Consider the following 24,646-nt stretch of genomic DNA (forward strand, 5'->3'; position numbering starts at 1 on the left):
ATTGTGTTCCAGGATGTATGTAAAGGTTATACAATGAGGATAATGTTTGATCATTGAAATAGTCACTTCAACCCTATGGCGCAGGATTACACCATTTCAAGAATTAATCAGTGTGGTCTAACCTGTCTAAAAAATGGAAAATCTTAAGTGCCAAAAATATAAAAAGGTAATTAAGGTATTTTGAAAGAAATTCTGGAACTCTATGCTTGACAGTGAGAACATTTAGTATGCTGTGAAATAATAATGTTCTCCGAGCTTCGAAAGTTTGTTACCCGGAAGCAATAATCATTCCACCTGTCAGGATTTTGACAAACTGTCCCATATCAGTAAAAAAAAAAGTGCAAGTAAACCAGAAAACACAACAAACACACCCAGTTGTCATGGTAAATGGAAGATTCAATAACCATTATTCCAAGCGACCAGAAACTATCACGAGTTAATAACCAAACTGACAGAAAATATGTTTCCCAACCCTTGTTGACTCACACTGACAAATCAAATTGAAACAAACACAACAGAATTCATCTAGGTGCATTAAATATAAAAGGATTGAACACAATGTCAAATGACTTCATTACAGTCTTAAACTACACCTGTGCTAAAGCTTTGCTCAAACTATTTGTAATTGTACTTTTCCAATGACACACCCGGATACTTTTCCACTCATTCTATTAAATTCGTGCAACAGTGGGCAGGGCAATAGCAGTCCTGCGTTCGGGATGAGAGATCAAAGTAGAAGCTGAAGAGCTACACCTCTGTGAACAGTTTGTTGTGCAACACAGAGCCTACAGCTGTCACTGTACACACTCACTAAGTGTCAGCCATCAAAGGGACTTTGGCAAAACACGCCATCAGATTAATTCAATATGATTTTTCATTCCAAACTCACATCCGTTTGAATGTAACTCCCATTCACATATTGCAAAGAACACATGCATAAATGTATTTGCTCTGCATAAAATCGGTTTACTCTTTAAATCAACCAGCAGCACATATACTATTTCCCCAAAACTGCTCCATTAAACAATGTGCATGGACATTTTCAATTGTATGAGAGACGTCCAGGTGAGAGTGACAAATTGACAAATGACAATATGTTGATGTGGGATAATGATTGAGTTTAGTTCAGCATTAAGAGAGAGAGGGGAGAGAGAGAGAGAGATGAGAGAGAGAGAGAGAGAGAGAGAGAGAGAGAGAGAGAGAGAGAGAGAGAGAGAGAGAGAGAGAGAGAGAGAGAGAGAGAGAGAGAGAGAGAGAAAGAAAGATCCCAAGCAGATGACAATAAGGGTATTGTCAGTTTGTACTGGTACATTTTGCCCTGTTTATAGGTGTTTAAACATTATAACATCCCCACACAGGGAGTTCAACAAATCATTGGTGATCTCTTATATTTTTTATCTGATATAAATCTCTTCTCTCTACTTCAGCTATAACTCATACAACCCATGTGCTCTCTAGAGCCATTTGGCTATCAATGATTTGCCTTGTAATAAACCCATGTTTATTAATATAAAGTAAAACTGATTTGCCAAGAGCCAAATATTGCCGAGTGATGAAGAGTAATAATTCTGTGCAAAGAAATTGCCCAGCAGTATTCATTATTCAAAAATTTACATTTTCTTTAAAAACCATTTTATCCTACCAATACAATTACAGATGTTGAAATATTCAATTCATCTGTCAGAAGACAGAATTAAAATCTCCTCAAACATAAACAGTTTCAGAATCTACAAATAAGTTCTGGAAATGTTTTTGCTATCATTCACCACCAACTGTTAACAAGTGCAACAATTTAAATGCAAATATAAGTCAGACTTAGGCCTGACAATGAGATCTGAAAATATCTAGCAGCATAATTTATTGCTTTGTAAAAGTTTCTCTGTTAATATGTAAATTCTTTCATTTTCTAAAAGGAGGAATAAAATATATTGATAAAACATTTTTACAATCTATATCTCTTTGAAAAAGTTGTACAAGTGCTAATTACAAATTGACTAAAAATTGTAGATTTATTTCACAGACTTACGAAATACTATTAAGAATTCAAAATGCTCAAAAACAACACAACAAACTAATTGTGATGGGTGAGTCAACACAGGTAATGTTTAAAATGCCTAAAGACAAAATTCAACCATTCCGCATACAGACTGATTGTACACACTGTAACACACACAGTCTGTTACTCTGGTGAATATTAGGCCATAATATGACCTGGGTCATGATATTGCAACTGAAACTGGAACGGGAATCTGTTAAACCATTATTTTGTTGGATTTACCAAAAAACTTATGTGGCATAAACTGTTTTCTAAGATTACTGTGAGCGTTACATACATGTAAAAATTACATCAAAAAGAAAAATTTGACATATTTTAAATATGACGGGCAAGGTATGCATATTGGAAATCTTATCCGAATATTTTGAATATATTATAGGATAATGATTACTGCATGAGAACAAGTGGGGCTGGTCACATCTGTTACTGGCTTCAGGTTTTGGAGGTACAGTTTCCTCGTGTCCCTGTTGCCAACAAACACTTGACATAAACATATGAGCAATGACCAGGTGAGCTAAATCCTCGCTTCTGCACCAAGCAAGACGAGTCACATGTGTGTATGATAGAAGATATGTAGAAATACAGTATGCAAATTGGAATCAATTTCATTACAGTGTAAACGTAAAGCCTTAATCTAATTCTCGGTGGTTGGACATACATCCTTATGACAGATCATTTAGTGAATTTCCATATTCAAATGATTTTAACAACACATTTATCCAACGTTGAATGCCATATTTTATCTACAAAACACACTTTCTCCTGAGAAATGTTGTTGCAGTTTGGAAGGAATATTTGGTAGCTCATTTTATTTTTTACTACAAAGTATGTTCAAAATATCGATAAAAGTAAGTGAATTGATTCTTCTTATACGGAAATAGCATAGAATTCACAGAATATTATCTAAATTTACATATCGCAGCTGTTACAGTTAAAACAAGATAGAAATATTCAGATAAAAATGTTTTTAAAACTTAAGTTGGCAGACACTGGCATGTGTTTAAGCATCCAGCATACTTAATGGGCAATAAAGGTTTTGCAGAATCTCTTTGATAAGATTTCAGCAGCTCAAACAGAATTTCAAAGACACCGTTGTACTGCCTGTTTGTTTACTTCAGAAAAGACTATGACTCAAAAGAAGTGTGTATGGTTTTACACCCTTTCTAACATTCCATCCCAATCAACGTGGGAGACTCAGATAGCAGTTAGTGTGGTACTGAATTATCAATACAGGTACACATGATACATTTATGGCAAGAATTTGGATATGGTTTATACAGTTTGAGATACTGTTAAAACTCCTAATACTTAAAGGTCACATGCAACCCAAAAAATCAAACATAATTAAAACACAATTATCACTTATTCATGACATATGATATACATTGCTGGTTATGAAAAAACATATAAACAATATATAGTCAATGCCTGTAATATGTCCAGATATGCTGTGTACTTGAAAAAAACCCTAGACAATAAATTACCTTTACCAAATTGATTTTGAGTTTCTTGCATACAAATATCCTAGAGAACAGTGTAACACAGTGCATAATTAACCAATGTTGTCTTTTCAGCTTGTCTAACTGTGTCTTTAGAGACCTTTGTTTACTGACTGAATCCAGGGACCATATACACAAATCTACTGTAGTCAATAATGCAAAGACATGTCTCGCTCCTTGGATCTTAGATTGTGTTTCTGTGAGCTCGTGACTTATGACTTACAGCATTATATCAAATCAGATATCAGAAATCACCTTGAAACAGCACATGTTGGCAAAATACCGATTCACCCAATAGAGTGGAAATACAAATATATGAAAATAATTGAATACACATAGAAAACTATCAATAAGCACATTGAAATGAGACAATACACAATGGCTGAAACATCTGGAACCGTCCCCGTCTGCTTGTTCAGACGACATGAATTGACAGTCCACATCAGTATGTGAATAGGTACAAAATGTGCAACTATATGGATTCAAGATAAACTTCATTTATATCTTAATATTAGAATATATAAGAATATATTGCTAAATTATATCTATAACTGTTGACGTATAAGGTGTGTTGAATACGCTAAGGGAGCTACCAACAGTAAACATAGTTCACATCTTACAGTGTTTGCTTCACCGTGTACCTGTCCTGCATCTCAATGACAATCATCCTGTACATGGGTGATGGCCTAAAAATCTAAAACAAACATGAATACAGTGATGCTAGGAACCAACCATGGGGTACGTTGCTCCATATGACAGAATTTGAGGTCTCACTTTCCACTGGGGTTATGCGAAGGGCACAAAGATTGTCATACTTAATTTTCAACTCTCAGATATCAATCTGTTATGTAGGTCTGTATGTACGACCAACAATGGTCTGAATAAATCTATACATGCCAGTCAGACCTGAGCAGCAGATGTCACAGTCCGATTATATGTGCTACTATAGCCACAGGACGTCTGTAAACCATCAGGTGTCATCAGACAAACCAGTGACTACAGCTACTACAGTCAGAGGGCGTCTGTAAACCATCAGGTGTCATCAGACAAACCAGTGACTACAGCTACTACAGTCAGAGGGCGTCTGTAAACCATCAGGTGTCATCAGACAAACCAGTGACTACAGCTACTACAGTCAGAGGACGTCTGTAAACCATCAGGTGTCATCAGACAAACCAGTGACTACAGCTACTACAGTCAGAGGGCGTCTGTAAACCATCAGGTGTCATCAGACAAACCAGTGACTACAGCTACTACAGTCAGAGGACGTCTGTAAACCATCAGGTGTCATCAGACAAACCAGTGACTACAGCTACTACAGTCAGAGGGCGTCTGTAAACCATCAGGTGTCATCAGACAAACCAGTGACTACAGCTACTACAGTCAGAGGGGCGTCTGTAAACCACTAGGTGTCATCAGACAAACCAGTGACTACAGCTACTACAGTCAGAGGACGTCTGTAAACCACTAGGTGTCATCAGACAAACCAGTGACTACAGCTACTACAGTCAGAGGACGTCTGTAAACCACTAGGTGTCATCAGACAAACCAGTGACTACAGCTACTACAGTCAGAGGGCGTCTGTAAACCACTCAGGTGTCATCAGACAAACCAGTGACTACAGCTACTACAGCCAGAGGGCGTCTGTAAACCATCAGGTGTCATCAGACAAACCAGTGACTACAGCTACTACAGTCAGAGGACGTCTGTAAACCATCAGGTGTCATCAGACAAACCAGTGACTACAGCTACTACAGTCAGAGGACGTCTGTAAACCACTAGGTGTCATCAGACAAACCAATGACTACAGCTACTACAGTCAGAGGACGTCTGTAAACCACTAGGTGTCATCAGACAAACCAGTGACTACAGCTACTACAGTCAGAGGGCGTCTGTAAACCATCAGGTGTCATCAGACAAACCAGTGACTACAGCTACTACAGCCAGAGGGCGTCTGTAAACCATCAGGTGTCATCAGACAAACCACTGGAACTACAGCAGGTGTCATCAGACAAACCACTGGAACTACAGCAGGTGTCATCAGACAAACCAGTGACTACAGCTACTACAGTCAGAGGTAAAGCGTCTGTAAACCATCAGGTGTCATCAGACAAACCACTGGAACTACAGCAGGTGTCATCAGACAAACCACTGGAACTACAGCAGGTGTCATCAGACAAACCAGTGACTACAGCTACTACAGCCAGAGGGCGTCTGTAAACCACTAGGTGTCATCAGACAAACCAGTGACTACAGCTACTATAGCCAGAGGGCGTCTGTAAACCACTAGGTGTCATCAGACAAACCAGTGACTACAGCTACTACAGTCAGAGGGCGTCTGTAAACCACTAGGTGTCATCAGACAAACCAGTGACTACAGCTACTACAGCCAGAGGGCGTCTGTAAACCATCAGGTGTCATCAGACAAACCAGTGACTACAGCTACTACAGCCAGAGGGCGTCTGTAAACCATCAGGTGTCATCAGACAAACCACTGGAACTACAGCAGGTGTCATCAGACAAACCACTGGAACTACAGCAGGTGTCATCAGACAAACCAGTGACTACAGCTACTACAGTCAGAGGGCGTCTGTAAACCACTCAGGTGTCATCAGACAAACCAGTGACTACAGCTACTACAGTCAGACAAACGTCTGTAAACCATCAGGTGTCATCAGACAAACCAGTGACTACAGCTACTACAGCCAGAGGGCGTCTGTAAACCACTAGGTGTCATCAGACAAACCAGTGACTACAGCTACTACAGTCAGAGGGCGTCTGTAAACCACTAGGTGTCATCAGACAAACCAGTGACTACAGCTACTACAGTCAGAGGGCGTCTGTAAACCATCAGGTGTCATCAGACAAACCAGTGACTACAGCTACTATAGCCAGAGGGCGTCTGTAAACCATCAGGTGTCATCAGACAAACCAGTGACTACAGCTACTATAGTCAGAGGGCGTCTGTAAACCACTAGGTGTCATCAGACAAACCAGTGACTACAGCTACTACAGTCAGAGGGCGTCTGTAAACCACTAGGTGTCATCAGACAAACCAGTGACTACAGCTACTACAGTCAGAGGGCGTCTGTAAACCACTAGGTGTCATCAGACAAACCAGTGACTACAGCTACTACAGTCAGAGGGCGTCTGTAAACCACTAGGTGTCATCAGACAAACCAGTGACTACAGCTACTACAGCCAGAGGGCGTCTGTAAACCATCAGGTGTCATCAGACAAACCAGTGACTACAGCTACTACAGTCAGAGGACGTCTGTAAACCACTAGGTGTCATCAGACAAACCAGTGACTACAGCTACTACAGTCAGAGGACGTCTGTAAACCACTAGGTGTCATCAGACAAACCAGTGACTACAGCTACTACAGTCAGAGGACGTCTGTAAACCACTAGGTGTCATCAGACAAACCAGTGACTACAGCTACTACAGTCAGAGGACGTCTGTAAACCACTAGGTGTCATCAGACAAACCAGTGACTACAGCTACTACAGCCAGAGGGCGTCTGTAAACCATCAGGTGTCATCAGACAAACCAGTGACTACAGCTACTAGGTGTCAGTCAGACAACGTCTGTAAACCACAGCAGGTGTCATCAGACAAACCAGTGACTACAGCTACTACAGTCAGAGGGCGTCTGTAAACCATCAGGTGTCATCTGACAAACCACTGGAACTACAGCAGGTGTCATCAGACAAACCACTGACTACAGCAGGTGTCATACCAGTGACTACAGCTACTACAGCCAGAGGGCGTCTGTAAACCATCAGGTGTCATCAGACAAACCAGTGACTACAGCTACTACAGTCAGAGGGCGTCTGTAAACCATCAGGTGTCATCAGACAAACCAGTGACTACTACATAGCCCAGGTGTCATCAGACAAACCACTGTAAACCAGCAGGTGTCATCAGACAAACCAGTGACTACAGCTACTACAGTCAGAGGGCGTCTGTAAACCACTAGGTGTCATCAGACAAACCAGTGACTACAGCTACTATAGCCAGAGGGCGTCTGTAAACCACTAGGTGTCATCAGACAAACCAGTGACTACAGCTACTACAGTCAGAGGGCGTCTGTAAACCATCAGGTGTCATCAGACAAACCAGTGACTACAGCTACTACAGCCAGAGGGCGTCTGTAAACCACTAGGTGTCATCAGACAAACCAGTGACTACAGCTACTACAGTCAGAGGGCGTGTGTAAACCATCAGGTGTCATCAGACAAACCAGTGACTACAGCTACTACAGTCAGAGTACGTCTGTAAACCACTAGGTGTCATCAGACAAACCAGGAGCTATGAAGTGAAAACACACAGTTTGGGGAAATACAAGCATCTATTCATCACAACATTAAAGAAACAGAATCCCCCATGACAATCAGTAGTCTAAGTCAACCATGAATATATATTCACTAGCATCTTGTAGTCCTAAATAGAGTGACTAACATGAGTGGGACCTCAGGGTGATACAGTATCGCATCCTCTATCACTGTCGTAACAAAATTGTCACAGTCAAAATTACACTCGAGAGCAAGGACAATTTCAAATTTTCAAAATGTCCACAACTTGTAACCTACTACCACAGTTACCTGTCTGGCCAACAGTCACTTAGCTCACTCAATGTGAAGGAGATATAATCTGTTGTCAGGTGGAGACAGAGATCAGGAGGACTTACTAGCACCTACCATCCATCACGTCGGACTCCCTAACTTCTGCCAGAAATATCCACAATCATTAACTTTCTCTATCTAGGAAATCAGTGGGTTAAATGACAATGACGTTCCCGACACCAGAGATCACGCCTCAATGTACGCTCAATGATCAATGTGACATGTCGTCTTACCAGCTGAAAAGATGATCTACGCTTTTTTCCTGTCCTTACCAGAACACTTTGCCACAATCGTTCTGCATGAATGGCTTCATAAACTTGTCATATAGCATAAAGACTACTTGGACCACACATAAAATGGGTTATTGTCGTCGTTATATATGATATGGTGACACTATACTCATATATATTCTTGACAGAGTCTCTCTCATGATCAGCTGCTGATCCACTAACATGCACGCACATACATATATCAGGAACAACACTGATAAACATGTTCTAGTATACCAATATACTACATAGATTATACCAACTTGCAAAATTGAAACCTGAAAAGGACATCAAGCCTGGGGTTAGGTTGATTCGTAACTACTTTCCACGGTAATTGTAATCTGACACAAGATGAGTATCATTTCTTACTAGTATGTCCATTTTATTCACAACAACCTCGTTGTACATTCCTGATTTTTATATCACATATCCAGCCAGATCAAAGTTTATTCAGTTGCTTGCAACAAAAAAATGGAAAAACTCCTAACAAATATTGCAATTTATATTAAACTTTATTAGGTCTATAAACTGTAAATTGTTCGCCTGTCCATGTGCTATATTTTGCTTATTGAATTGTACTTTTGGTCATGTGGCCATAAATACTGAACAAAGCTCTTCTTCTATACTACATAGATTATACCAACTTGCAAAATTGAAACCTCAAAAGGACATCAAGCCTGGGGTTAGGTTGATTCTTAACTACTTTCCACGGTAGTAAACAGGGATTTATCTGAACAAGCTCAAAATTCTTTCCCAAGTCTGCAACAAATGTAAACATCCCTAAATTATGAATACACAATGCCATTTAGAAAGTGGTCAAATGTAACACATCGGTAAAGTACAGATTCTAGTAATCTTGTTGGGTGGAGTCGCATCAGGGATTCGAACCAACACCCTCAGAGTCAGGCACCTAATTGCCAGCAGATAAAGTCAGATGTGTAACCCATTCAGTGGAAGCCAGTTGCTGAAAGGGTTGAACTACCAAACAACCTTTAAAACATCTTCAATGGACACCAGGAGACATCTCCAAGACAGTAGTTTCCATATACATCAGGAGACATCTCCAAGACAGTAGTTTCATATACATCAGGAGACATCTCCAAGACAGTAGTTTCCATATACATCAGGAGACATGTCCAAGACAGTAGTTTCATATACACCAGGAGACATGTCCAAGACAGTAGTTTCATATACATCAGGAGACATCTCCAAGACAGTACTTTCATATACATCAGGAGACATGTCCAAGACAGTAGTTTCCATATACATCAGGAGACATCTCCAAGACAGTAGTTTCATATACATCAGGAGACATCTCCAAGACAGTAGTTTCATATACATCAGGAGACATGTCCAAGACAGTAGTTTCCATATACATCAGGAGACATCTCCAAGACAGTAGTTTCATATACACCAGGAGACATCTCCAAGACAGTAGTTTCATATACACCAGGAGACATCTCCAAGACAGTTTCATATACAGTTTCATATACACCAGGAGACATCTCCAAGACAGTAGTTTCATATACACCAGGAGACATCTCCAAGACAGTAGTTTCATATACACCAGGAGACATTCAATACTCAGTGAGGAGGATGGTCATTTATTGAACACAGGCTCAACTGAGAAGATGGATATAGACAGTGCTGGCCACCTACAGTCATGGACAATGGACATGCTAATAATTAATGAGACATCAAAGACATCACTTATTCAGTAGCCTATCCAGAGAGCAAATAATGGCAAAAGAGTGGAGATAAACTGATAACCATTCACAAGTCATTCACAAAATCAATATAATAGAAAGAGAACTGCCAGATCGCCAACAAGCACAGAACACTCTTTGAAACAATACAAATTGTCATGCACTGACATAATGGGAGTCTGATGCCAAAGGCAACTTGGACTCCTGTGACACAACCATGTTAACCAACCACAGTTAAGGTGATCCATTGCAATCACCTGACCTTAGTCACCTGGGCCCTTATTCTCGAAACGTTCGTAGCCTAAGAATTCTTAACTTTGATCGTAGCCAATGTGTTAAGAATGGGCTTAAGAAGTTCGTAGGGCTACGAACGTTTCGAGAATAAGGGCCCCGCTCTTGTATCATCAACCTACTTATGAACTCCTCAAAACATTGACACGCAGTAAGTCAAACACATATGTAAAAGACATTTCACGTAAATGATATGTGAAGAATTGATATGTTGTTTGTTACTGAATTAATGTCATTGATGGAATCATCAAATGGAAAGTCCAAACATAATTCAGATGCTTGTTGGGAGGTAACACAACAACGTATGTTATGGATTTACAACTTTTTTAATATTTACAAAACTTGTATTGCAGTGTTGTAAATATTAAAGAAGTTGTAAATCCATAACATACGTTGTTGTGTCCAAACATATTTATTGGCAGATGAAGAGCTACACTTAATGCATGTTCGGCAGGTCAAGATGCCAAACACCATCACCAGCGCTGCTTAACTTGAACTGAATCGTGACCAGGGCCTAGATTATCGAAGCTCTCTTAGCGCTAAGATAGTCGTAAGTGCCATACATTAACATTAACTTACGACTATCTAAGCGCTAAGAGAGATTAAAAAATCCAGGCTCTGGGCTTTATGCACAAGACCACCCCCCACCACCACCCCCAGACGAATAAACTGAAATACAGCAAACACAAACCAATCCATGACAATCACAGCTACTGTACAGACATGACTTGACTTGGACTACAGCTGACTGATTGAGCATCGGAAATATCCTTTACAAAAAGAATTATCAATGATCATCAGTATGAAAATTGTGTCATTATGAATATCTTTCATGAACTATTCGGATGAAATAAAGTCATAATTTACACACAAAATACATACCTTAAGGCCACTACTAAATTATGTTCAGAATGTGGTTTTGTTAGCAATCCATGCACAAATGTGTCACCAATCCCCTCTGTTGTGAAACGTCTTGATTTCTTTCCGACTTATTTAACAATTTTACTCAAAGTTACTTCTCCAATATCTATTGATAATCAATAGGTAACAATTATTGATCTCTACGGCATATATTGATAGTCTTATGTTTAAACCATACCAATAAAATATATCCCTCCTCTCAATAAATGTGCAACAAAATCCAATAAAACGTTCACTGTGGCCTTAACACATCAAGAGGTTGTGTTAAAGATCTGTGTAGTGTTTAGTGATATTATGTTTGCTGGGACGCACCATATACCGGACTAATCACTGGAACTCCATTGTTCTGGTGCCATTGTTCTACTATCACTGCATTGTTATAGCATGTGAGCGTATGGATTGAGAAACACGATAAGCAGCCCACTAACAACACACCTCAATTGTCCTAAAAGCCATCACAAGTGATCAATACAGGAATCAATAAAGTTGTGTAAATGAACGAAGCCCACCTTTGCAAAGAATTCCTCCTAACAGGTAATATATTTGTGAGGCGTTAAACGCAGCAGCCTCACTCACAGTGCCATCATCATCCATCTGCGTCTCAGAGTGGGACAACACCATCTACATCTACAGCGATGCTGGTCGCTGTCACTTCAATATGGACATCAAAGCGAGGAAGAATTCAAAATGGCTTTCCTTTGACATAATGCAGTGTGCATGGGATTCATATAAACATGAAAGTAACACAATCAACATTAATATCTTCTTGTGTATGACACAGATTGGCATGCATGTAACTTCAATGTGTTATATGAAAGGGTTATGTCCTTTAGCTCTGTTATACACAGAGCTTAAAAAGATCTATAGGCTTTATTTTGTTATTTTTTTATAAAACAGAAGATCAATATAGAATATATATAGGAACTGTGTACCAATGAAAACATAATTTGAGTTTTGTCACAAAAACTTGTATTGCAGTGATTAATCTAACAGTTTAAAACCTAGTACAATTGATATGCTTCATAAAGTGTGCAAAAAGTAGTCCTTTTTAAAAAATGAAATACGTGTGTATTTCAACATTTATTGCTATTGTATGGAACAGTTTTTATTTAATCAATCATGAATATGCATGGGATTATTTTTAAGTGCAATGTTCTACATATGTTTATAAATCTATATTTAAGCATTCAGGCATCTTTCTTTTCTATTGCTATTGCAAAGCTAAAACTGCAGTCATTAAAATATGAACTCAAGAGATATTTAATTGGAAATCTGACCGACATTTGCTGGAGGCTCATGCATAACTGTTGTGATAACAAACCCAGGAAACACTGATGTGATTAATAACCTGGGAATAACTGATGTGATTAATAACCAAGAATAACTGATGTGATTAATAACCAAGAATAACTGATGTGATTAATAACCAATAATAACTGATGTGATTAATAACCCGGGAATAACTGATGTTATTAATAACCCAGGAATAACTGATGAGATTAATAACCTTGGAGTAACTGATGTGATTAATAACCCAGGAATAACTGATGCGATTAATAACATGGGAATAACTGACATTATTAATAACCCAGGAATAACTGATATGATTAATAACCCGGGAATAACTGATGTTGTTAATAACCCGGGAGTACCTGATGTAATTAATAAGCCAGGAATAACTGACATTATTAACAACCCAGGAATAACTGATATGATTAATAACCCGGGAATAACTGATGTTATTAATAAGCCAGGAATAACTGATGAGATTAATAACCTTGGAGTAACTGATGTGATTAATAACCTAGGAATAACTGATGTGATTAATAACATGGGAATAACTGACATTATTAATAACCCAGGAATAACTGATGTGATTAATAACCCAGGAATAACTGACATTATTAATAACCCAAGAATAACTGATGTGATTAATAACCCAAGAATAACTGATGTGATTAATAACCCAAGAATAACTGATGTGATTAATAACCCAGGAATAACTGACATTATTAATAACCCAGGAATAACTGATGTGATTAATAACCCAGGAATAACTGATGTGATTAATAACCCAAGAATAACTGATGTGATTAATAACCCGAGAATAACTGATGTAATTTGTAATCCACAAGTAACTCATGCCAGTTTCCAGCAAGAACCAAACTCTACATATATATTTCTGGAGACACAGAATCACACAAGTGAAATCTGGATCTCCTCGTACATAGACACAAATAACAAAATCCATCCCTTCCGGCATCTGAAGCATAAACTGAGCTGGCTAACTTGATCTAATTAACTTCCATATGCTCTCCACCAGTATATGGAAGTATTGTGGTCTATGAGCAGGCAGGGATTTCTCAGTGAATGCTCCACGGCACTCGTACAATAGGGGTTATCTGGTTTAGTGAGTATGGTTTAACGCCTCTTTTAGCAGCATTCCAGCAATATCACAGCAGAGACACCAGAAATGGGCTTCACACATTGTACCCATGTGGGGAATCGAACCCGAGTCCGGTGTGATGAGTCTTCGGCGTCACGAGTGAATGCCATTACCACTCCACCTCACTGCCCCCAGTCTAGATTTAGTGCCAAGTAAGTATCATTGTCAGGTTATGGCAGAGTGAAGCTTCCACTGACATTCTGAAAATGTAGCTTTGGTTAAGCACTAATAACTCATATCATTCCTGCAATTACTTGGATACATAAAATATTGGTAAGGATTGAAATCCTTATTGCTTGGGTTCCAGTCAATTTCAAACATATTCAGCATTCGGCATCACACCAACTACCCTAGCTATGTAACACTGCAAAATGAAGACGGGTACACTTGTTACATATTCATGAAGGTTTTATGTGTTCATGAACACTATGTTACAAACACTCTGTAAACACAAAAGTACAGTAACACTGCCAATCAACATCTGTTTGATAAGTGATTGAGTTCAGTTTTACGCCACTCTCAGCAATATTCCAGCTATATGGCGGCGGCCTGTGAATAAACTAGTCTGGACCAGACAATCCAGTGATCAACAGCATAAGCATCGATCTGTGCAATTGGGAACCGATGACATGTGCCAACCAAGTCAGCTAGCCTGACCACCTGATCCCGTTTGTCGCCTTTTGATAATGCTAGTTGTTTAAGACACCTTTTTGTAGTCTTAAGGAAAATGAAATTTCAAAGTTTATGAAATTGGATGTTCAAAGTGTGTTTCAGTTTAATGCTGTATTTCACTATACAGAAGGAAAAGAACAACATACTTCCTCTTCTTGAGATGTCGATTTAGTATTAGGAAATGTGATTGATTGATTAATTGAATGAATGAATGAATGAATGAATGAATGAATGAATGAATGAATGAATGAACCATGTATGCAAGAACCTCTACATGCTATTCTTAATGTACCTTCCACACTGAAAACATGTTACCTCTTTAATCGCTCCACCTGATATTTGTTACAGTTTCTATTTCTCTCATTGAATGACTGGTCACAGACAACTACAAGTCATACACAGTACCATTCAGTACAGACTCTTCCCCTTCCTTGAGACCATACATCTTCTCACTTAGCCAAATTAAGCAAAGCCTTCAACAATAGAAAGTATCTCCACATCGTTGTACAATGCCCCGGGAATGATATAACATCTTCCAACCAGGAAGAACTTTGTGACCCAAGCACCTGTAATATCTGTGTTGTACTAGGTCAAGGAAACCTATGCTACACAGCCCCTGGTGACTGAGATACTGAATGAAGTACACAAATGCACACTGTACACATACTGAACTTCAACACACATTCTGCTGATTATATAGGGATAATTACTTACATACAATGAATAGTTCAGTGACATTAAGGTCAAGATTTTTCATGACAATGCCTTACCTTTTCCCCAGAATACAGAATAGCAATTTCAGGAAACTTCTGTAGACTATCCTTCCTTACACAAGATCAGCCTCATCAATGGCAGGAGGATGTCCTACTGTCTACCTTGCATACAAGCTTTTCTTCAGGTAAGCGGACACATTGTCATAATCCAGTGGCCTGCTATCCTGACTTGGACGGGTGTTGAGAATACCGAGTCCAGTCCCTATCTATGGAAGTGACCTGGTGACTCTATCCTGACTGAGATAACAGTCACGGCCCAGGAGGTCCCGAACATGTAAACAGCTATTTCTCTCTACATGCTACATTAGCATGTCTCCTTATAGGTTTACAAGTACCTTAACTTGTTAGACAAAGTGAAATAAATAATCAAATAAAAGACTGGCACAGGAGAACAAATCTCCGCCAACATGGAATACAGTGTAATGATAAGAACAAACTTACCACAAGTTGTCCACTGGTCTGTAGTTCTGTAAATGGTGAAGTGTAAGAGTGGCTTGGATCATATAGTGGATGTATCTCATGTCGATCTCTTTATGGTTCAGTAAAGGTAAGTATTCTGTTAAGGCTCACAACAGGAAACAGTATATCCTCCTATTGAAAGCTGGCCAGTGTGACACGACTATTGAACACTGCCTATATAAGCCCCTTCTTGATACGTGTTCACTGTAACCAATGTTTAACTAGATCAATTAGATCTTGTCAATGCACACAGACAGGGACATGTTCTTGTTCACTTGCAAAGTGTGCAGAAAGTTATGACAATCATAACAAAGCCCTAGAGATCTGATGTAATTCAGGGGACAGCTCACTGAACAGGGGGCCTCAATGATCTTATTCATGCCATGTCCTCACAAAGGGGGTGGGCTAACAAAGGGGGTGGGGTCACAAAGGGGTGGGGTCACAAAGGGATGGGCTCACAAAGGGGGTGGGCTCACAAAGGGGATGGGCTGCAAGTTTCGGGTAATCAAGGGTTGTGAGGAAATCATCAACCTGTAGCGTACCTGGCTTGTATTAAGAACCACACTGCCATATACTGCACCTGCTTCATACCATTAGTTAATCAATGTTTATTCATTAAGAGGCCATGGACCTATGTACAAGGATTTATTTACAAATAGCATTAATATCTAAATGAGTTACAGACCAGCTGTTGATTTACAAACACAAATATTTTCATCACATATATTGATTCTGTTGATTCTTTCAATAATGTTATTATGATAAATACACTTAAATTGACATGGCATGTTAGGGGCGGTGGGGTAGCCTTTAATGGTTAAAGCCTCCAATTTTTCCACTCAAGATGCAATCCTCTGGAATTCTCTTCCAGAAGAGTTTTCAAGTCAGACCTAAAAGACCCTGCTCTTCAAGAAATACTACGACTAGTGAAATAGTCACATCTGTAGCGGTATGGGCATACCTTCTGGCCTGAATGCATTACAAATGGACTCATTATCAATATTGTTACGCTAAAGATCCAGGTTCGATTCCCCACATGGGTACAACGTGAAGCCCATTTCTGGTGTCCCACGCTGTGATATCATCGTGGCTGGAATATTGCTAAAAGAGGCATAAAACCTAACTCACTCACTCACTCATGGTATGTCTGCTCTGTCCAGTAACTCAGTCTGACAGGGAGACACTTTGTGTGCTGACAGTGATTGGTTCGTCATCAGTATGTAATATCTTAGTCATCTGCAACGAGTAATCAAATCAAGTGATCAAAAGTCTCCGTGAACACCAAGCTGTAGGCTGACATTTAGTCCCAGAAATTAAAAACAAAAGAAAATACAGTCATCCCTCGCAATAACGCTCTTCTCGATACTGCGGATTCGGTTAAACCACGTGGTAATCCGTGGCTCCCATAAAAAGAGTTGCCCAGCGGTCACACATCTTCACGTCATCGAAAATTATTAATAGCACATAAACAAATCCGCTGTTGAGCTCTGGTTAATCACGTTGTAAACTAGTGAAATTCCGTGCAGATTGCAAGTAACAGTATTTATCATTATTAACTTATCCATGGTTTTTCAGATGCTTTAAACATGCAGGGTTTTCTCAATAATAATCAGACGAACAGAGAAACATCGTAATAACTTATAAAAGACAACTTTATCATAAAGACATGCCATCAGCCGAGTACTTACAACGTTTGCTGTTGCTGTGATGACACTTGGGTTCCAATTGATTCTCAACAATGATTTTCAAAGGGGTACAAGGGAATTCTGCAGTAAGCACAAAGATTTGATAACAGCTGCAGGAAAATGATATACCCTTCTTTGTTGTTGTCTTTTGTAAAATATAACATGAAATTAATGTTAATGAAAATAAGGACGTACAATTTCAGACTATGTAGGGTGCACATGCACTTGAGAGGTTGCAAATATTTCTTAACTTCAGTCAGTAGGGGCCTGATGGAACAGGGTACTTCATACAGTGAATACGGTAAAACATGCATTATATATACTAAGCTCTTGAAGAATACGATATGTCCAAAGTGAGGAATCAGTCACTTATGTGGCTTCTATTTCAGATTTCCACAGTTGATGAGTATAAGTGTTCATTACACTGATTATACATAACACATTCGCCTTTCAATCATGAAAACTGGAAAAAGATTATAACTAAAGAGACAGCCCTGCAGTCATCATGTAGGACTACGACATATTGAGTTACCTGTTAGCCTTAATGCCACGTAAGTGAAGTGTATCTGTTGACAGATACAATATAGTTTGTCCAATTATTTCAATAAAAGCAGATTTGAATTACAAACTCATTATCTACCAGTCATTAATCAAGTCGGTTTTCCACAACTTTTTCCTAAATACAAACATCGGACATCTTCTGTAAGCATATGTCATGGAGTCTATGGAGTTTTCAATCTTCTAGTACAGAGCCATAGGGTATATGACAGGGTATGTACAAATGTATTATCTCAAATTATCATGTTGACACAAGCAACACTTTCATATTTTCATATACATGTCTTAAGAAGCAAAACGCCCCTAACCCCACAAATAAAATGTTGAGCACTTACATGAACTAAAAGCAAATTTCCTTTAACCAAAAAAATGGCTTGCACATCTGTGAATATAAACATAGGAATATTTTATATGTTTCTTAAACAGAGGTGTAAATCTCGGACAAAGATTAGTTGATAACTTATTATGATTGTTTATCTGACACTGTATTAAAGTTGTTCACAATTGAAGTGACTTCCCGACGTAAAAATACTTTGGTGGAAAGGCTGCACTCATAGCTTCTCCGTCAACTGGGTTATGTAAGCTTGACTTCAATTCTCCAGACAAGCAAAACCCTTGGACACTATCTGTTACAAGTCATATTTGAACAGAAACATTCATTCCACTGTGGATTATTCCATGCAGGACCACTATATTTTACATTATATCATAACACTACAAAAACATATTCAGTGAAAGCAGAAATATATTATATTGAGACTGTGCAGGTCCCTCAATAGGGACTGCAATTAAGGTGTGAAATGTCATACACAGTCTCCCACAAGAACAAGGCCAAGTCTTGCAGTAACACCTCCCTGTGTCTATCCACATCAATCAAATGCTACATCAGCTCCTGTATCAATAAGAAAAAACCCAAACTCAGCCAACAAGTGTACATACCCACAGGTCTTGTTAAGGCTCTGGTGTTAGCAACTCTGTAGCAGGGCTCTGTGTTTCAGAGGTCTCTACTTCAGGACCTGTGTCATAACTGTCAAACAAACACCTACATTTGCAGGACATATTTGAGGAGCACATGTGCCGGATAAATATTTTTGGTCCAATCAATTGTTGGGGGCAACATGGGAGTGGGCAGAGGGGGGCTGGGATGAATATGGACCATAAAACCTGCCAAGGTAAATAGAAATAGCCATCATACAAATTTACGCAAGATTACTCTCTTTTTCACCCTTTCGGTGTAGAGAGCAGAGGCCATGCAGGGGCTAGTTAACAGAATCTAGACACAGCTGTAACATGCCCTGGGGGCGGTCTCTCCAACACCTGTGAATTCCTGGTTGGGAAACTTGACTTTACATGGCTGTACTGTCGATTTACAAAACAATAATATTATGTTTCAACCAATATAAAGGCCTTTGATGTTGACAGAAAGGTGTCCATACACTTCTTAAACCGAACATGCTCCGTGTTCACTCAGAACATGACATTAAGCTATGATATTGTTTCCATGCTGCTTGTGAATATGTCATCAAAATGACATGCTTTAAAAACGTCAAAGATACAGAAATCGGATCATGATACCCACTGCCGCTTATATGTAAACCAAGAAAGAAACCAAGGTTAAATGTCTTACATCAATTTCCTTTTCATAAAAACAATAAAACCTGAGGTCAACATATATATCAATATTTTCTTGCCAATTACATAGTCATCTTATTATAGGAATGGAAATGTTCTTATTTTTATGTGCAAATCTTGATCTGTATGGTATAATATGAACATTCCAATGATAATGTTCTCCATTTAGTGAGTCAGAATGTTTTAGAGCTGCTTTCAGATATATTCATCAATATGGCAGGACACAAGGGAGTGTTTCAAACATTGTACTCATGTGTGACAAGGGAATGTTTTTGCTCGAAGATACCCTCCCCCTCTATTTCAGTATCAATGGGTAACTGAATAGTTTAGCAGGGCTCCAGATAAGGGCCGTAGATCGGCGTATGTACGGATACAAAATATGCACGATACGGTAGCAAATAATTTAGAAAACGTAGCAGGTATGCACCACAGCAATGGTGTATGGTCTTAGAATCATTTACAGACGTATTTATCTGAAAAAATATTGGTTTATTGTTTATTGACCTGTTTACACTAGACTATCAATGTTGTGGTGCATATATGAAACGAAACACAAGATTACTGATACGCCATTAAATTCCACTCAGTACTCTAGATGTACTCTTAAGGTTTTCCAGTACTCCTGTAGTGAAAAAATATGGAGTACGTACTCCTGATGTTGAAAAATTATCTGGAGCCCTGGTTTAGGTTTGCATAGTATCCTATAGCTCGCCTGCTGCTTATGTTGCAGTTGTCATTGGTCTACTACATTAAAAATGTCTTCATAACAGCATGTGACAAATTTAAATTTTAGACCAGTGAAAAAAAAAGGTTTCATGATGGCCATGAAAATGTGTTTCAAAGGAAAACCTTTAAAAAATATTAATTTTTATAAATTGTTCACCAGTAAACTGATACTGTTCGTGACAGTTCTGCATCATATTCATCAAATGATACAATTATTGTTGCCATGGATATCTGTGTACAAGTTTATATAATGGCAGAAATTTGCTGCAGCCTCAAACGTTTTCTTGCAAACACTGTGACTTAATCTAAGGCCAACATTACTACGAGCTACAGCTGGGAATATTTTCAGTCTCATGTTCGTGAATCTGTGTATCAATGTCCTCAATAATGCCTTTGCTAACAATACATTTTTTGCCTCACATTCTGCACACAGAGTTAATTGTGTAAATTACAGCTTAAAGCAAGGCTGATGTGGACAGAGACTGAATTCCCACAATGCACTGATACAACACTGAGCAAGGCCTCAAGCGAGGTCTTTCTGAAGAGGAGATCTGACACATCCTAACACTAAAATGTGTGTCTTTATTTGCCATTGGCTGCATTCTCAACCACAAGCCAGCAGTAACACGCCAGTTGCACATGTAAGTTTCGGTCAAGTAAGTATGACCCCGGCTGGAATATGTACACACTTTCCCCATTCAACATACTGTTTATTTAATGGTGGGTGGGACAGTTGCTTGTGTTCTATGTTCAACAAGATGACAGACTCGTCACATGACAAAATTTCTGGATAGCAACATGCCAAGTGCCAACTATGTTTATCGTGTGATCAATTTCCTGATCTTGTAATGATTCCTTGTGAAGAGTAAAGAAAGTTAATTCAGATTAATTGCAGACGGTATCAGATAGTAACTTTTTATTTTTCTGACTGTTACAGGAAATTGTTAGCAATTGGGAAGCAAAGGAAAACAAAACACATAAAGTAAGGACATGAATATTTGCACACATTTAAACACCAGTATCTGAAAAGAGAGTCAAGCAATGCTGACTAAATCCACTGCCAATATTGTATACTGGAAATCTTTATTTCTACACCTGTTAACTGGCTGATATTCAGTCCCAAATCAGCAGCAAACAAGAAAGATAATTTGATTTAAATTACAATTCCTGATTCTACAGAATTTAGGAATTATAAAACTATTTTGGACAATATTACGCTTTTAACTAAAATTTGCATTCCAAAGACTCTTGGTTTATTATCTAAGATAAATCCCATTGTTAACACTGTTCTATCTCTTAAAACTACATTGCCTATGGACAAGAAAGATACCTTCACATTTATCAATTCAGCAATTATTAAAAGATAAAGTTATTGTTAGTTATCCATATTTTCTATCATTTTGTATCTTCCACAGAAAGTTCACCATTCCCACTACTTTGACACGTGAATTTACTGTGAATGTTTAACTTGCATTGAGTCAAACATCAACATATCACTGTAATATAAACATATCCTTGTAGAAAACAGGCAACTAAAATGATTATATGGTCTGACTCAGCTGACAGGCAGATAGCACTGTATCCCACCAGCATGAACTAATGCTCATAACATCAATCACTGGATTATCTAGTCCAAGCTGGATTATAAACAATAAAGAAAGAATGGGACAAATATACAAAAAAAAAATGAAAATATTTTCTTCACATGAAATTTTTGGGCTGGTAGGGGTAGCCTAGTGGTTAAAGCGTTTGCTCGTCACACCGAAGACCCGGATTTGATTCCCCACATTGGTACTATGTGTGAAGCCCATTTCTGGTGTTTCCTGCAGTGATATTGCTGGAATATTGCTAAAGTGGCATAAAACTAAACTCACTCACTCATATGAGTTTTAGTACACGTACATGTTTCTGTATATTTTTAGATGAACAAATACCTTTGTGTTCGTGAAGAGATGCTATCAAGGGACACTTGGTATCACCATTTGACAGTGCTACATAAACACATGCTCACAATACAGTCGTATGATCGACTCGTAGCTCCGCAGAGATTTCTTATGAATATGGAAAGGTATTTATTACTTCTATGATCAATTATATGTGTCGTTCTGACCATAAATATGATGCCATTGACCCCTAAAGCTCTGCAGCCATGCCGCCACATATATGATGGCATTAAAACTCCTTGTACATAAAAAAACATGAAAACCCATAAAAACTGGCCTGAAAGTAGTTTTGTGTGTTGATGAGGCATGTGATTGTATCCCACGTTCTGAGTACGTGCAGTTCCACCCACATCATATTGACACACAATCTCTGTGTCCCTACATCCAGCCAATCTATATTGATGGAAGTCAACATGGCTGTTTCTTATGACGTAAATGCAGCTGATGTGTGCTACTAATAGAGACGAGGAAATAACCTCCGGGTACACAATATATTCCTCTGTAAATACATCTATTAAACTCATTCTCAATTATGTAGATGTCTTATTCAATCAATTTCAACCCAGTTGTGTCTGAAGCAACGTCGAAACTATAATGCATTGATCATCTGGGAAAAACAAAGTAAATATTACATCATCAAGAACGGTACACATAAAACAATGCCGGATGTTTACAAACTAAACAGATATCTTCTTCCTTCTATTATGTTAACACATGTTTTGAAGTAGTGTTTAATGATAGACTAAGGAAAGACTTCAACTGGATGTATTTAATGGAATGACTGGCCAGATTTAGACGAACAAGTCTCTGAAATGAACATATTTTACAGAAAAAAAATTCATAGTAAATAAAAAAATATATAATGAAAAGGAGCACTGAGACTTTCTTCATTTTCATGAAGCTATGGAAATCTAGACTTGCCACATTTTCTAGACTTGCGTGGGCTTTCTTGGATATATTTGCTTCAGTGTCTGACAGACTAGGCCAGATTATATTCATACAGTAAGGAAGGGTGTCATTTGTCACTGAAATGACATTATACATGGCGGATCACAAAGACCTAGATGTGGTTACAGGGAGCAGGATGGCACAACCATCCAGGTATGCCAGAAAACTATGATCCTGAGTTTGAATTCCACTATAAGCCATTTTAACTTATAACAAAATAACATAGGTTATGTATGGCTTGAAGAGTGAGGACTATTTTTATGGATATACAACTTCTTTATTCTATATAGGTGACGTTTCGACATAGATTCTAATGTCGTTGTCAAGCAATGACATTAGAATCTATGTCGAAACGTTGCCTATATAGAATAAAGAAGTTGTATATCCATAAAAATAGTCCTCATTCTTCATCTACCCAACTTCTAGAATGCCAATCAAAGAAGTCCTATATGGCTTGGATAAATTCCCATTTGCATTCCATTCACTTAGCTGAACAAGAAACTAGTTCCGAGTCAAAAACACTCTCTCGAACATATTTCGAAAATTTTAGATTCTAGTGACCACCAATAAAATATATTTGAATTAATGAAAGGATACTGGTCGATTCACCGAATATGTGAGTGAATCGTAACTGGACTACAGCCTATCTATATACACTACAATCATTATTCTGTTTTCATTGGGTTTTTTTAAAAACACATTAAAAAATATGTTGTCTCCAAGCAAAACAATTTTTTTATTCATGTAAATAGAAGCATGGTGCTCATTGTTCATCTTCAAACACACAATGAATATGTAACAGGCTGCCAATGTAGTCAAACCATCTTCCTTGTCTTAAAACACTGCTCATTAGCCAGTCAGCCAGCCTGCAGTTCTCTGAGAAGAAACATGGGACGTGACAGAACAGCTTCTTGCCTGCTGTCTTCATGCTTGTCTCAAACGGAAACCAAAAACACATGTTTAGTCAAAAGCTGAGTAGGGTTGGCTCAGTGGAGAGGTTATTTCCAGACTTTTAATCAATTAAAGTCATCCTTTTTGTCCTCTTGTGGCATGTCTAAATCTTTGACGTATACAACAAAGGACACTTTGGGTTTATTTTAAGCTTGTTTTCTTAATATATCAAATCATTGTCAAGACTGCAACGCTATCATATTTTCGTCTCAATCTGTCTTTCATTAATACTGAAGTAGAGTAGGCTCTTCTTCCTACAACCCCAAAGGACGTAAGAATGTGAGGGTACTCTGTTCACGATGTTACTATAAACTGCTCTTATAATTTAATTAACCAAGAGGTGAACTTGATCACAGATATGTTTGACTTCCTCAGAATGTGATAAGTATAATATGGGAGAAATAATGTCAATTTATGAGAGCTTTAAGGCAACTAAGTTTCCATGGAAACAACAGAATCCATCACTACCCTGATTCACTCAGGTT

General features: G+C 38.4%; 1 protein-coding gene across 1 annotated transcript in view; it reads right to left on the reverse strand.

Moving 5' to 3' along the window:
- Positions 1–15,933, reverse strand: part of LOC124264603 (FAD-dependent oxidoreductase domain-containing protein 2-like) — a 34,264-nt gene extending 18,331 nt beyond the window's left edge. Inside the window, exon 1 of the mRNA XM_046699350.1 lies at positions 15,701–15,933. The gene's annotated coding sequence lies outside the window, so the exon portion shown is untranslated. The remainder of the gene's footprint in view (positions 1–15,700) is intronic.
- Between the last annotated feature and the right edge of the window lie 8,713 nt (positions 15,934–24,646).

This window comes from Haliotis rubra, unplaced genomic scaffold (assembly GCF_003918875.1).
Source record: "Haliotis rubra isolate DU_JTF1 unplaced genomic scaffold, ASM391887v1 Scf931, whole genome shotgun sequence".
NCBI classification, from domain to species: domain Eukaryota; kingdom Metazoa; phylum Mollusca; class Gastropoda; order Lepetellida; family Haliotidae; genus Haliotis; species Haliotis rubra.